This window comes from Ambystoma mexicanum, chromosome 5q, assembly GCF_040938575.1.
Source record: "Ambystoma mexicanum isolate Mex_15411 chromosome 5q, UKY_AmexF1_1, whole genome shotgun sequence".
Classification (NCBI taxonomy): domain Eukaryota; kingdom Metazoa; phylum Chordata; class Amphibia; order Caudata; family Ambystomatidae; genus Ambystoma; species Ambystoma mexicanum.
The window spans coordinates 1,114,001,282-1,114,015,385 of NC_090933.1; positions in this window are offsets into that span (position 1 = coordinate 1,114,001,282).

Sequence of the window (14,104 nt, forward strand, 5' to 3'; positions counted from 1 at the left end):
CTCCTTGTAGCCACTTTCGTCTCTGGCAATACCTTCTTGAACTTCTTTGGGATCTTAGATGATCTTCTTAAGAAAGTGAAAACCAATAAAGTCATTATTGGCCCAGGCCCTGATGAGGTATTCAAGAAATGAAGAGTATTACTCTTCTTCCTTTCTCTATGACGTGGGGGACCCAAAGAATTAATGGGTAGAGCCAAGTCAGAGCCAATCGATGGACTCTGGTGTGTGGCTCTAAGAGCTAGACGTGAGCCGCACCATCAAAAGATTCATACATTGCTTTTTACCCCCTCAAACACAAAACCAATACCTGGCATCCTGCCTCCTCAACCCTCACAGCAAAAACCCAATACCTGGCATCCCCATCCCTGGCCCCCACAACACAAACTCATACCAGATGTCCTGCCTACTGGCCCCTCCCTGCCCACGTAACTGGAACCTTATACCTGCCATCCCAAATTTTGGAAGATCTGGCACAGTGAAATTAAATGATTTGTCCAAGGGCATACACTTTGTGTAAAATGGGAACTCTAACTGATATGTATGTTTCTTAATATAAAGTTTTAAGGAGTGAAAAGAATGGAATGTTTAATTAAAATGACATACAGTACACAAATCACAAACTAAACCTACCTGACAAGTATATAAAACCTTATGCTAAGCAAAAAGAGTGGCATTAGCTTTACTTTTCCCATCCTAAGTGGACCTCTACACATACCAGAATGCAAAGTAATGTCAGCGTAAACAGTCCCCTCTTTTCCACCCCATTAAATGCACCCCACAGGCTGCAGAGGATCCACAAGAGAGCAGTCAGAGTCTTATTTAGACCAAGAAGATATTAGCATATGCAACCTGACATGCCAGGATATCCCTGCTTATCTGTCGGCATGCAATTGTAATTTACAGCACCCTGCTTGGCTTATCGGGCCTCCTGTAGAAAATAACTAGCTCAACTCACTACGTATGTCAGGTAAAACTCGACCAGATCTGGCATTGCAAATGTGATCACACGTCCAGGATCCATAAAAAGGAAATCAGAAAGACGTGCAAGCAAAGCCAACCATCTAATAAAAGATCTGACAGAACCAGTAGGGAATGAACAAAATCATTGCAAATACCGCAATACCCTGAAAAAAATAATCGTTTTAGGGGCATATTGCCAGTGGTCAAGAAAAAAAAAAAAGAAAACGTGTTACATTTTAATGCTAAACCTTTCATAAACTGTTTTTATCACATCTGATGCAAAGTTAATAAAAGAAAGAATACATTAATTTCTGTTACATTAATTTTGTGAACATTTCAATGCAGCAATTAATAAAGGGGCTAAGAAACGGCACTAAAGGTTTTTTTATAAGTAGATGGTGTAGGAAAATATAAAAATTGCTCTTATAACATATGTTGAATGAAATTTTAATATTGCTAGTGGTCCATTTTTATTTTCACCAAGAAATAGGACATCATACAATCAATTCCCCACCAGAAGTCAAGAGCATATTGTGTCTTTTTTAAATGTATGTGTCGTTGTACGTAGGCACATTTTATCACAAGGGTATATTACACAGGACAAAACAGGGGTAATTCATGGAATAAATGTGCGCCGAAATTTGTGGCGCAAGCAGGCGCAGGCATGAAAAAGCTAGCGCGCGCGTGCGTATCACACACGTGCGATTCATGGAAGGCCTTGCGCGTGTTTTTCCCGAAATGTGCGCCAAATCCGCACCTACCTTACACGTCACTGCGACTTTCCAAACGCGTGAGCGACAGGAACAGGGAAAGTGCACAACTTCTCGTGCACACACCTAAAAAGGGGGCGGAACTCAGGGAATGGGGAACAACGCGTGAAAATGTAGGCGTAACGTGGGAAGTACCGCTGGGAAACACACGCAACGCCCACACACTAGTGAACAACATGTATTCATGGAATCGAATAGGGAAAACCTGCGCACATCAAAAAACACACACACGCACAAATACGTCCCTGCGCAGCCTAAAAGTGCGCGCAAACAACAAACAAGCATATACAGCTATGATGAATTCCCCATTCCTCGCAGCAGTGATTGTGGGACACCACAGGAGGAGGAGAATAGCCAGGCCCTGCATTGTTTTGTCCAGGACCAGCATTTTTGGGATGCCTGAGGACCAGGTCTATGGCAGGTATAGGTTTCCACCTCATATCATTCTAGAGCTGGACACTGAGTGGGAGGATGAAATCACATCACCCACCCTGTGCTCCCAAGCATTGAGCCCCTTGGAGAAGGTGCTCAATGTACTGCATTTTTTGGCAACTGGGTCATTTCAGCGGACAACTGCCAGTGCTTGGCGTCTCGCAGCCAACTCAGTCACGTTGCCTACACCAGGTGTTGGCAATCATCACTGCGCGCTCCTCAGTCCGCAGGCACATATACATGCCCAGAACACCCGCAGATAGGCAGGCCTTGGTCCAGGACTTCTACAGGGTGGCACACTTCCCCAAAGTGCTCGGTGCCATAGATTGCACCCATGTAGACCTATGTCCACCCAGGGCCACTGAAAACATCTACCGCAAACGCAAGCACTGGCATTCCATCAACGTGCAGGTTGTATGCAATGCCAAGGGAATCATCACCTCTGCCTATGCAAAGTATCCTGGGTCCACCCATGAAAGTTTCATATTCAGAATGTCTGCCCCGAGCCGGGCCCTGGAAGGTGGGAAGCATGGCGACACATGGCTCATAGGTGAGTACAAATGCCTGTGCACATGCATGCATGTCACACATAGACAAATACACAAGCCCGACTAATGATAACCATTATCACCTTACCAGGGGACAGTACCTACCCTCTGAGCACCTACATGATGACGTCAATACGGAACCCCACCACACCACCCCAGGTAAGATACAACGCAGCCCATATTGCAACCAGGGCCATAGTGGAGCGCACATTGGGAGTGCTCAAGTCACGCTTCTGCTCCTTGACCGCTCTGGCGGACAGCTACTATATGCATCCCCAGTAGTGTGCAGGATCATTGTGGCAGCATGTGTACTGCACAACGTTGCAACACAGCGGGGCGTACCATTGAACATGGTGGTGCCCCCATATCCCCAACCACATGCACGCCCGCTGCGCATGGGAGGGGAAAGGGCATGTGGCGAAACAGGCGTACACAGCTGGTGGCCACATTTCTCACCTAAACTCCAACCCCTGCGGAGTGCATTCAGACCTGGCACATACCAGGTAAAAATCGATGATGAGAAAGGGACAATTAACTGTCACAACCTTACCACCCTGAGCATGTGTCCACGGAAGTGCCACATTGTGTGCATCCCTAGCTAGTTAAACAAAACCAATCCTGTGTGACCAAAAGGAAGACATGCAAGGTGCATATCTCGCACCCCTGCAAAACAGGGCATGAAAGTACTCGTATGCAACCCAAACCCTCACAACCCCCCGACCCCTGTCTGCCACACCATACCATGGTATACAACGGCAAAACATCAAATCATATGCATAACCCATGACACATAGTCATGAAGTGCCACGTGAGAAATGTAATTAGGCACCAGACAATTACATCTGACATGGAATCTGAAGAAATGACTGACCAAAACCTCACACCCTGGAAATGGTGGCACAAATGCATGCCACCAGTGGTACAAGCAGCACAAGTCAGAATACCTGTTGCCATGCACATTGCACAATAGGAAATTGGCATTACAAACACTGTGTGCTGCGTGTGTGTCCCCTGCAACACACCGCTCACTGGACAGTGAGTGTGCATTGAATTGGGGAAAACCCTTGAGCATCATGAAAATAAGTACAATCAACCAAATAGTACCCTGTCATGCATGTACACGATCAATGAATTGGAAGTGAACATGGATTGTCGAGACACAGCATGCCTGAGAAGGCAATAAATCCTTCAAACAGTCCAGAATGTGAAAATGAACTATCAAATCAAAGTACATAGTACAGGTGCTTGGAACAATAAGGGAGAGTCTAGGGAGGGAATGTGGGAAAACAAAACTAGCATCATCATTGCTTTGCCTAAGGGCAATAGTTGCAGTGCAGGAGTCACATGAGGGAAGAAGAGGGAAGAGGGGAGGAGAGTAACAAAACAAGTGACAAACTATGGAAGGAAGATGAGGAATCAAGTTAGTGCTGGGGAGGGGTAGAAGAAACACAGAAGGGAAAGGGGGAACAGACGACCTGTACTCAGTGGCGGGGGGACTGATGATAAAAGTAAGTGCTAAAATAAAATTTAAAAAGGTGAAGGCGGGGGGTAGATGGACAGAGGCAGAGGGGGACGTGTCTACAAAGAACAAGGGGATACGTATCACCATGCCTTACGGCAATTGTGGTAGTGCCAGCAAAAAGACAGACAGAGGACAAGGAGGAGGGCAAAGGGTGGTGGAGAGACACACAGACCCACAGTGAGCATGAAATGGCTGTCCAAATAACATGACACTTGGATCATCCTGGAGTCATACTAGAATGAGCAGGCGGTCAAGGACACCTAGGGACATACAAGGAATGCACATTATGATATGATATGATATGATAGTTTATTTATATAGCGCCTATACACAATGTGTTTCAAAGCGCTTCAAGGCAAGGGAAGGAACAAGGGAAAATACAATGACATTCTTACAGGCCATGAACAGTAAGGATGTGAAATTAACTATCGTACTCGGCCTGACGACATTTCAGATAGTGCAAGAGCTATGACATAGATAAGGAAGGGAGGGGAAGAGTGGGAAGGAAATGGAAACAGACAGGCGACTACCGTACTAGGCCTGACGACATTTCTGGTAGAGCCGGAGAAAAGAAAAGGTGAGGGGGAGAGGGGCAGAAAGGGAGGGGAGGAACAAAACAAGCAACTTTTATACTAGGCCTGATGACATTTCAGATAGTGATGGAGGGGGCGTGGGGAGGAAAAACAGTAATGGGAGGGTGGAGGAACCAGACGAGGTTGCTATCAAATTAGTTCCAGGGACAATTCTGATAGAGTAAGTGCATAGAAGAAACTAAAGGGAGGAGATAGGAAAGGGGAGAAAGGGAGAGGAGGAGAGAAGAGAGAGTAAGCTGTCCAAAAGAGTGGAGAAGCAAGAGGGGAGAGCGAATACAATTGCAGAAGTCAGTAGTAACACATAATGTTGCAAGCCAGGATACAAGATGAAGATGGGAACAGCATTGAACATGAATGTGCACACATGTGGATGGGGAGCCACTGCCATCAGCACAGGCATAGTGAGACACACTGCACCAAGGACAAAGAATATAAATGGCATGATATCACAACTCATCAAGATGGCCCTCGTACACAAGTGGCTCAGAGTGCAACCAAGCAAAGGGAGGGGAACAAGGGAGAAAAGGAAATGAAAACAAGAATCATACTGGGCACAGTGACATTGAGAAACCACAAGTGCATGGAGAAGGGATAAAGCGTTGAAGACCCTGGAAAGGGGAGAAGTGGAACGTGCCAAACAGAGGAGACCAAAGAATGAAAATGAAGTCCAATGATGGAATAGGCATTCAAAAGGTGGTAGTGCAGCCAGCAAGTGACAAGTGCAAGATCATTTGGATAGGGCAAATCTGATGAGTGCAGAAGAATAGTGGGGGACTGTATGGGTACACGTACAGGACCCATTGCAATGGGAGGCCTGGAGGCAGTGCAGCACGGTGTCAGGGTGAGCAGGTCTTGGGACCGAACGACAGAGGGTGTCCAGGTGCACAGTGCCAAGAGAGGAAACTGTTCAGTTGGGGAGAAGAGGGACTAATGCAGGAGCAAATCGGAAGGTCTTGAGGTGCTTCCGGAAGCAGAGATGTTTCTCCTCAAGTTTCAATGTGGCAGGTAGGCTGTTCCAAAGGGAGGTCCCAGCCATAGACACAGATCTGCCCCCAGCTTGTTTCTTCGATAAACGACTGACCCGGAGGGAGTGTGAGGTAGAGGCACAAAGGACTCGAGAAGGATAGTTGAAGGTATTTTGTACCCAGGCCCCAGAAATCCTTGTGCACAATGCAGAGGGTCTGACGTTTTATCCTTGCATCCACTGGTAGCCAATGCAGGGATTTCAGCGCTGGAAATATAGGATCCCAGGGCTTGAGGCCAAGGACAAGTCTTGCAGTCCTGTATTGGATTAGTGGTAGAGGGCAGAGTGTGGAGGCAGGAGGCAGGTATAATTTTGAAAGATCCTGTCACAGTAGTCCAACCAGAGCTTGAGAGACTGTGATCTTGTAGGTGAAGAAGAGGAAAGTCACAGTACCCCTGAGGAGGCTAAGCAAGAAGTTAATATACCTCAAGAAACATCAGCAATGTGTGCAGAAAAGGAATGTGTGGAATCAAAGGTGACCCCAAGGTTGCTGGCCTTACAGGTGGGGGTAGGAGGAGGGCCAAGGGGGGCTGGCCAGAGAGTGAGGGGAAAGGATGGTGAAGGTTTACCGATGAGGAGGATGTCAGTCTTGCTGGCATTTAGACAGAGATCATTGGCAGTACACCTATTTTAAATGTCAATGAGGCAATCAGAAATGAGGGAGGGAGAAGAGGTGGCCAAGGGCAGCCTGTAAATGAGTTGAGTGTCACCAGCATAGCATTGGAAGTTGTAGCAGAAAATGAAAATGCAGTAGGCGAGAGCTGCCAGGTGCTGTTTGGAAAGCCAAGCTGAGAGGTCAGACCCCTGCTGAACACCACATGTAGAGAGGGAGATTGGTGAAAGGAAGGACCCAAGTTGTAGCTGGGAGGGTCACACACGCCAAACACACATGTCATTGAGTTACACGCATCACTACTCACCGGACGATGCATCATAATCTATCCTCTCGCCCACTCCACGGATTTGTTCTTCCGGGATGAACTCTGCAGTGATCTCCTCATGCTGAGTGAGTTTGTCCTCCTCTGGTGGTGGCCCACCACCAGTCACCAGAGACATGGAATAATTGGAGGCACGCTTTTGTTTTGCACTGCGTCGGAGGTCATTTCAACGCTTGTAGCAGTCCTGAGCCATGCGCACCTGGAATCCTATGGATGTCACACCATCCGCAACATCCTGCCAGTGGACCCAACACTGGTGATGCGTTGTATGGCACTGTTGGCCCACAATCATGTCGCGTTGGTGTGCCGACACGTAGTCCACAATGAAGTCCAATGCCTGCTTGCCCAAAGGCTTCTTCCTCGACGTTCCAGATGCCAGAGCCGTGTCTTGGGTCTCAGCCTCTTGCGCAGGAGCACACTTCCTCCTTTTGGGCAGTGGTACTGACCCCGAGTGGCCATTGTGGCCCTGATCAGTGGGAGCAGGGACTAAGGCAGTGGGTGTTGGAATGAAGATTGGAAGGTCTGGCTTGGGTCTGACTCACTGCCGGGGTGGTGTTGGCTGCATCTGCCCATGCAGTTACCACCTCCCGGCTGCTTGGTGCAGCAGATGTCATAACTGCACCAGATACGTGTGCCCCAGTCATAGCTACACTGGACACACGTGACCCGCACCTCTGGACAAGATGGAAATCATCCCGGGAGTCCTCGTCACGCAACGCAACATGCGCTGCCCAACCCCGAGCCCGGGTGGTGGTCCCCACAGCTGTACCTGCAGCTACCACCACCGGTGGGCCCGTGACAGCAGATGCAAGTTGCTGTTGGGTCATATGGGCGCCATGTTGTGATGCAACAGCTGCATCACCAGGAGCCACAGCATGTCTGAATCAGCACGTAGCTGGGCATCCTGCCCCAGTGGGGCAACCCTGCCGCTTCCCCCTCTGTAGCCACCCTGGCCACCCTGGACTCCCTGTCCCCCCTGGTCTCTGCGCCCACATGCCCAACCATGCCCAGCCCTGGGAGGAAGCCCAACTTTGCCGCCCTTAGCCTTTGGTGGCCTTCCAACCATGGCACTGATGATAAATAGCCCATGGGAGGTGCACTCAACAATTGTCCTGGGCAATTGGGTTGAAGAGGGCAGGGTACTGGATGGAATAGCTACCCCTGTGCTCTTGCAGGGCTGTCTGTGACCCCTGGGGAAAAATGACGGGTCACGCAACGCTCAGGCCCCCCGAAAAAACATTTTTTTAAAAAATCAATATAAAAAAAAAATCAAAAATTGACAAAAAAGGAAAAAATAGTAAAATTACAAAAGAAAAATGTGCACGCGACCCCGGTAGCCCACGTGCGTGGATTTAACCTCCAGCAGTATGGTGTGGCACCCAGTGACACAAAAAACACATACGTGTGGAACACACGGGCAACTATGACCTTGAAAATGGTACGTGAAGCACAGGGGGAACCTCAGTGGGAAAAATAGCTTGCGCGACTCACCGTCTGCCTTGCGTGGAAAAGGAAAAGAAAAACACACGTGCTTGTGTGCATAGGCAACACCCCGCCAAAAGAAGAGGTACAAACTTCAAACGCTGTGAAGTAATCACGTGTGAATCCAGAAGAGTAAACCCATGCGTCGGTCCCCAAGAAACAGCACGTACAGTGGACTGCTGGCACGCACTCACCTTTAACCTGTGCTGAAGGCAACGCCCACGTGCGTAATGTCACTGGCGTGCTTACGCGCTAAGGCCCTTTCCTCGAATTACACGCTGACGTGCTGTTTTTTCACGTGCCAATTCACTTTGCATCAAGCTGGCCACGTGACAACACATAGAAGACCACGCTCCTGCCCAGAAGCCATTTTCCTGCCCCCCAGAGTCCCGGGGAGTCTCCTACAAGCCATCTGCTGCTGCCTCCCTGCCTGCCTGCTGCCAACAGTGCCCTGCCATTTGGTGCCTGCACATCAGCCATCTGCAGGGGTCCAGTTGCTGTGACCACCCCTGCTGGAACAGAAGACTGTCCGACACAACACCATCCGACACCAGTGGCAACCCCCGAGCAGGGAGGCAGAGGGCTGCCAGCTTCAATGAAAATTAAGTTGGCATCCTGGTGGAGCAAGTCCTGAGGCATTATGATGCCCTCTTCATGCAGAGGGGGGTGGTACCCCACGACATCAAACACGTCCAGAAGCACTGGGAGGACTACAAGTCCAGGACCCTCAATAAGGCCCGGTGCCTCTTGGATCCAGCGGATGCAGTGGGGCGCCGGGTCCACATTACCACCCAGCAGATGAGGTTTCCTGGAGCGCATTCGCCCAGTGCTTCACCACCAGATCCTCAGCATGCAGGCCCGTCTGGAGTCGAGCGGTAAGTGCCCATGCATTCCCATTTAAAACAGTGCATGTTGCAATGTGGTGGTAGTTAGGTACTTGGCTGTATGTGTGACATGGGTCATGTATGGATGTGTGTGTGAAAGGACATCATGGTGCTGCATGTGAGTCCATTCAGGCATGACCCACATGGATGGTGTATGTGTTACAATGCATCATGCGGAGCAGCATGCGGAATACACACATGTATGCATGCCTGTGTCTGTACTTGGACATGTTTGGGGTGTGAGAGATGGGTGCTGCTGTCATTGACATGCATGGTGTATGTCTGTGTGTCTGAGTAGTGTGTGAGTGACTGGTAAACGCCATGGATGCATGACACATGTCCGTGACGATGTGTTGATTCACTGATATAGCCTAGTCATCCTTGTATCCTCTGTGTCTGTGGGTATACGGGGCCAGATGCATGACTCTCCGTTGATGTGTGTGCATGTGATCAGCATGTCCCATGATGCATGTGAGTTTCAGCCCACGATTGGATGTTTCTACGGTGCCTTGGACATGGATGCAAATGTTTGTTGCATGTGCCATGCCTGTTCCTGCATGTGTGTTGCCTGCACTGACCCATGTGTTGTGTAGGGAAAGGATTGAAGTGACGTTTGACAGGGCCACTCATGTGCTATTGCTTTGTGTCTATGGGACTATTGTACAGTACCCTGATGCTTGTGTTCAATGTCTCCTTTTCCACAGCGGCGAGTGAAGAAGAGGGCGGAGACGGTGCTGTGGAGGAAAGCGGCAGGGATGCCTCCACTGGCCGGCGACGCAAGACCCAGTCGCCCTCCCAGGAAATTCCATCATCCGGGAGCAAGGGGACTGGTGCCGTGTCCGCCACTACAGCTACAGGGGAAGGGGCGGGTGAGCTCTCACAGGGGCTGGCGAGGGCGGAAGACGGTGCAGAGCCATCCAGGTTGGTGGTGTGTAAGTAGGAGGCCGCTTCAGAGCTGCACATCGGGCCTGGTGGGGATGGTACCACTGGTGCAAGTGGTGAAGTCCAGGGGCAGGAGGCAGCACAGGTCGGCGCGGGGGGGCCTGTGCATGTCACTGTCCCTGAAGCTGTGACTGCATCACCATGCACCAGCAGGGATGCCCCGTTCCAGGCCCATCCACAGGTGGGGGGGGGGTCCACGTCATCTGGCACTCCTCTGCCTGCAGACATGGGGACTCGTGACAGGATTGAGTCTGTCCTGATTGGTGTCGCGTTGCGCACACGTGCCATTCGTGATGACGTGTGTGCTTCCTGGGGGACCACGCACATCATCACCAAGAGATGTGTGCCAACGTGGCCCAGTTGGGAGGGCTTGTAGTCAGGGGGTTTCCTCTATGTGTCGCTCTGTCTTGCGGCCCTCTCCACCTCTGTGCACACTATATGCCAGTCGTTCTCCGGGCTGTCTTCTGGCCCAGATACCACCAAGCCCCCCTGTGGACCTGCCCCAACCAACGTAGCCAGGCTGGTGGAGATCCCATCCCTGCCACAGTCGGGAGACGGAACTCCAGCACAGGTGGTCACCCCAGCAACTGGACCCATGGCAATGGACGATGTGCAGGCACATACAAGCAGGGCACCTGCACAACGGCCCCGGGTGTTGCCATCTACCTGGGGGCAGTCGTGGTGGTGGCGGCAGGCAGCAGAAAGGCGGTGGCAGACTCGGCGTAGGAGGCATGAAGCCTCAGGGCCCTCTACATCATCGGGGCAGCCATTGGCCGGCGAGCAGGAGGACCCAGGATTGGGAGTGTCTTCTGTGTGGCAGCGGTTGGGCCAGCGAATAGGTGCAGAGAGGCGGCGGTCGGAGAGGGCACGGCTCACAATGGTCAGGGTGGAGAACTCCATGCACAGAGCATTGAGGCTTGCTGAGTGCCTCGAGGCGATTTGCAGGGAGTTGGAGGAGGCCATGGCTGCATCCCTGCGAGACCTTGAGGCCAGGGAAGAGGCCCGCCTCCGGAACATCGACGTGGAGTCCGATAATGCCCTGGACGGGACATCAAAAAGGGTGCCGTCGGACTAGCCCGCCGCCTTTTGTATATAGTTATTTAGGTTTAGGTTTCATTTGGTTTTTATTATTATTTGGAGTTCACAGACTTTATTCCACTTTTTGTATATAGTTGTATTTTAGATAGGGTTTTAGGTAGGTTTCCTTTTGTTTTGGGATAATGGACCCTTCAGACTTTCGTTTTGAATATTACGGACATGTACATACTTTATTTGTTTTATATTCACATGGAGTAATTTTTTTATGCTTTTCATCTTAGGATTTATTTCTATGGACTTTGGGGATGGACCACTTATTTTGTCATGTTTTAGATTGTTGATTTTCCTTGGATTACACTTTCTTTTTCATATTGCAATGATTATTTCTTCATTTGCGTGTGTGATTTTCAGTTTGTCATTTGTTTTAATTTTGAATCCATTTCATTATTCTTCATTCTTGGTGTGGTCTACTATGATTTATTTTGTGCATGCCTCCATGAGCATTAGCTCAGTCATGTGTTATCACTGTGTGGCTCTGTAGGACATTTGTTGATGGGCATGCTGGTTATTTTCAGACTATCATTGAATGGGTAATTTAGTAGGGAGTGGGTGCAGTGGATCATTGGGTGTTTGTACTGGGGTGGGGGGTGGGATTTGGGTTGGCATTAGGGCCCTGGGTCTGTATAGCTATGACGTGGTGTTTGAGGGGACATGAGTTGGGGCCTGCTGACAGGTGCCCGTCAGTGGGAGGTTGGTGGGGGGGACATGAGTCGGGGCCTGCTGGCAGGTGCCTGTCAGTTGGGTGGGGGACATGAGTCGGGGCCTGCTGGCAGGTGCCTGTCAATTGGATGGGGGGACATGAGTTGGGACCTGCTGGCAGGTGCCCATCAATGGGAGGCACAAAGAGTCGGGGCCTGCTGGCAGGTGCCTGTCAATTGGATGGGGGGGACATGAGTTGGGACCTGCTGGCAGGTGCCCATCAATGGGGGGGACATGAGTCGGGGCCTGATGGCAGGTGCCTGTCAATTTGGTGAGGGGGACATGAGTCGGGGCTCCCAAGTGCATGGTGCTATGTGGCCTGCCTGCTGCCTGCAGGGGATGGTCATGATGGATAGTCTGCCTGAGGGGCATGGGGAGGGTGAATGGGCTGCCTGCGGGTCATGGGGAGGGTGGATGGGCTGCCTGCAGGGCATGGTCAGAGTGGATAGGCTGCCTGCCGGGCATGGGGAGGGTGGATGGGCTACCTGCAGGGCATGATCAGGGTGGATGGGCTGCATGCGGTGCATGGGGAGTGTGGATGGGCTGCCTGTGGGGCATGGTCAGAGTGGATGTGCTGCCTGCGGGGCATGGTCAGGGTGGATGGGCTGCCTGCAGGGCATGAAGAGGTTGGATGGGCTGCCTGTGGGGCACAGGGAGGGTGGATGGGCTGCCTGCGGGGCATGGTCAGGGTGGATGGGCTGCCTGTGGGGCATGGGGAGGGTGGATGGGCTGCCTGCGGGGCATGGGGATGGTGGATGGGCTGCCTGGCATGCTCAGAATGGATGGGCTGCTTGTGGGGCATGGTCAGGGTGGATTGGCTGCCTGCGGGGCATGGGGAGGGGTATACGGTGGACCCCTGTAGTGTGGTCTGGCTGCAGGGGGTGCATGTGGCTTCTCACCACACTGCTGCATGAATCTGGGGGTACGGGAGTGAGAATTACACACAATTTTGCTGGCGCGAGAGTGGTACGTGTAATCCGAGGGGTGTGCAGGGAGTTTTAAATGCAATTTCAGGCCTGCTGGCAGGTGCCCGTCAATGGAGGGTAGGTGGGGGGACATGAGTCGGGCCTGCTGGCAGGTGCCTGTCGATTCGGTGGGGGGGACATGAGTCGGGGCCTGCTGGCAGGTGCCTGTCAATTGGGTAGGGGGGACATGAGTCGGGCCTGCTGGCAGGTGCCCGTCAATGGGGTGTGGATGGGGGGGACATGAGTCGGGGCCTGCTGGCAGGTGCCTGTCAATTGGGTGGGGGGGACATGAGTCGGGGCCTGGTGGCAGGTGCCTGTCAATTGGGTGGGGGGGACATGAGTCAGGGGCCTGTTGGCAGGTGCACGTCTATGGGGGCTGTATGAGGGGGACATGAGTCCAGGCCTGCTAGCAGGTGCCTGTCAATTGGGTGGGGGGCATGAGTCAGGGCTCCCAAGTGCATGGTGCCATGTGGCCTGCCTGCGGGGCATGGTCAGGTGGATGGGCTGCCTGCGGGGCATGGTCAGGGTGGATGGGCTGCCTGTGGGGCATGGGGAGGGTGGATGGGCTGCCTGCGGGGCATGGTGTGGGTGGATGGGCTGGAGGGTGGATGGGCTGCCTGCGGGGCATAGTCAGAGTGGATGGGCTGCCTGCGGGGCATGGTCAGGGTGGATGAGCTGCCTGCGGGACATGGGAAGGTGGGTGGGCTGCCCGCAGGGCATGGGGTTGGTGGATGGGCTGCCTGTAGGGCATGGGGATGTGCTGCCTGCGGGGTATGCTCAGAGTGGATGAGCTGCCTGCGGGGCATGGTCAGGATGGATGGGCTGCCTGCAGGGCATGGGAGAGTGGATTGGCTGCCTGCGGGGCATGGGGAGGGCTGTAGGGTGGACCCCTGTGGCGTGGTCTGGCTGCAGGGGGTGCATGTGGCTTCTCACCAAACTGCTGCGTGAATCTGGGGGTACGGGAGTGAGAATTACACGCGATTTCACTGGCGCGAGCTGGGTACGCATAATCCGTGGGGTGCGCAGGGAGTTTTACAAGCGATTTTGCTGGCGCGAGAGGGGTACACGTATTCCAGGGGTGCGTGGGGAGTTTTACAAGCTATTTTGCTGGCACGAGGGGGGTACGCGTATTTCAGGGGTGCGCGGGGAGTTTTACACGCAATTTCGCTGGCGCGAGTGGGGTAAACGTAATCAGAGGGATGTGCAGGGAGTTTTACATGCGATTTCGTTGGCGCGAGCGGGGTACG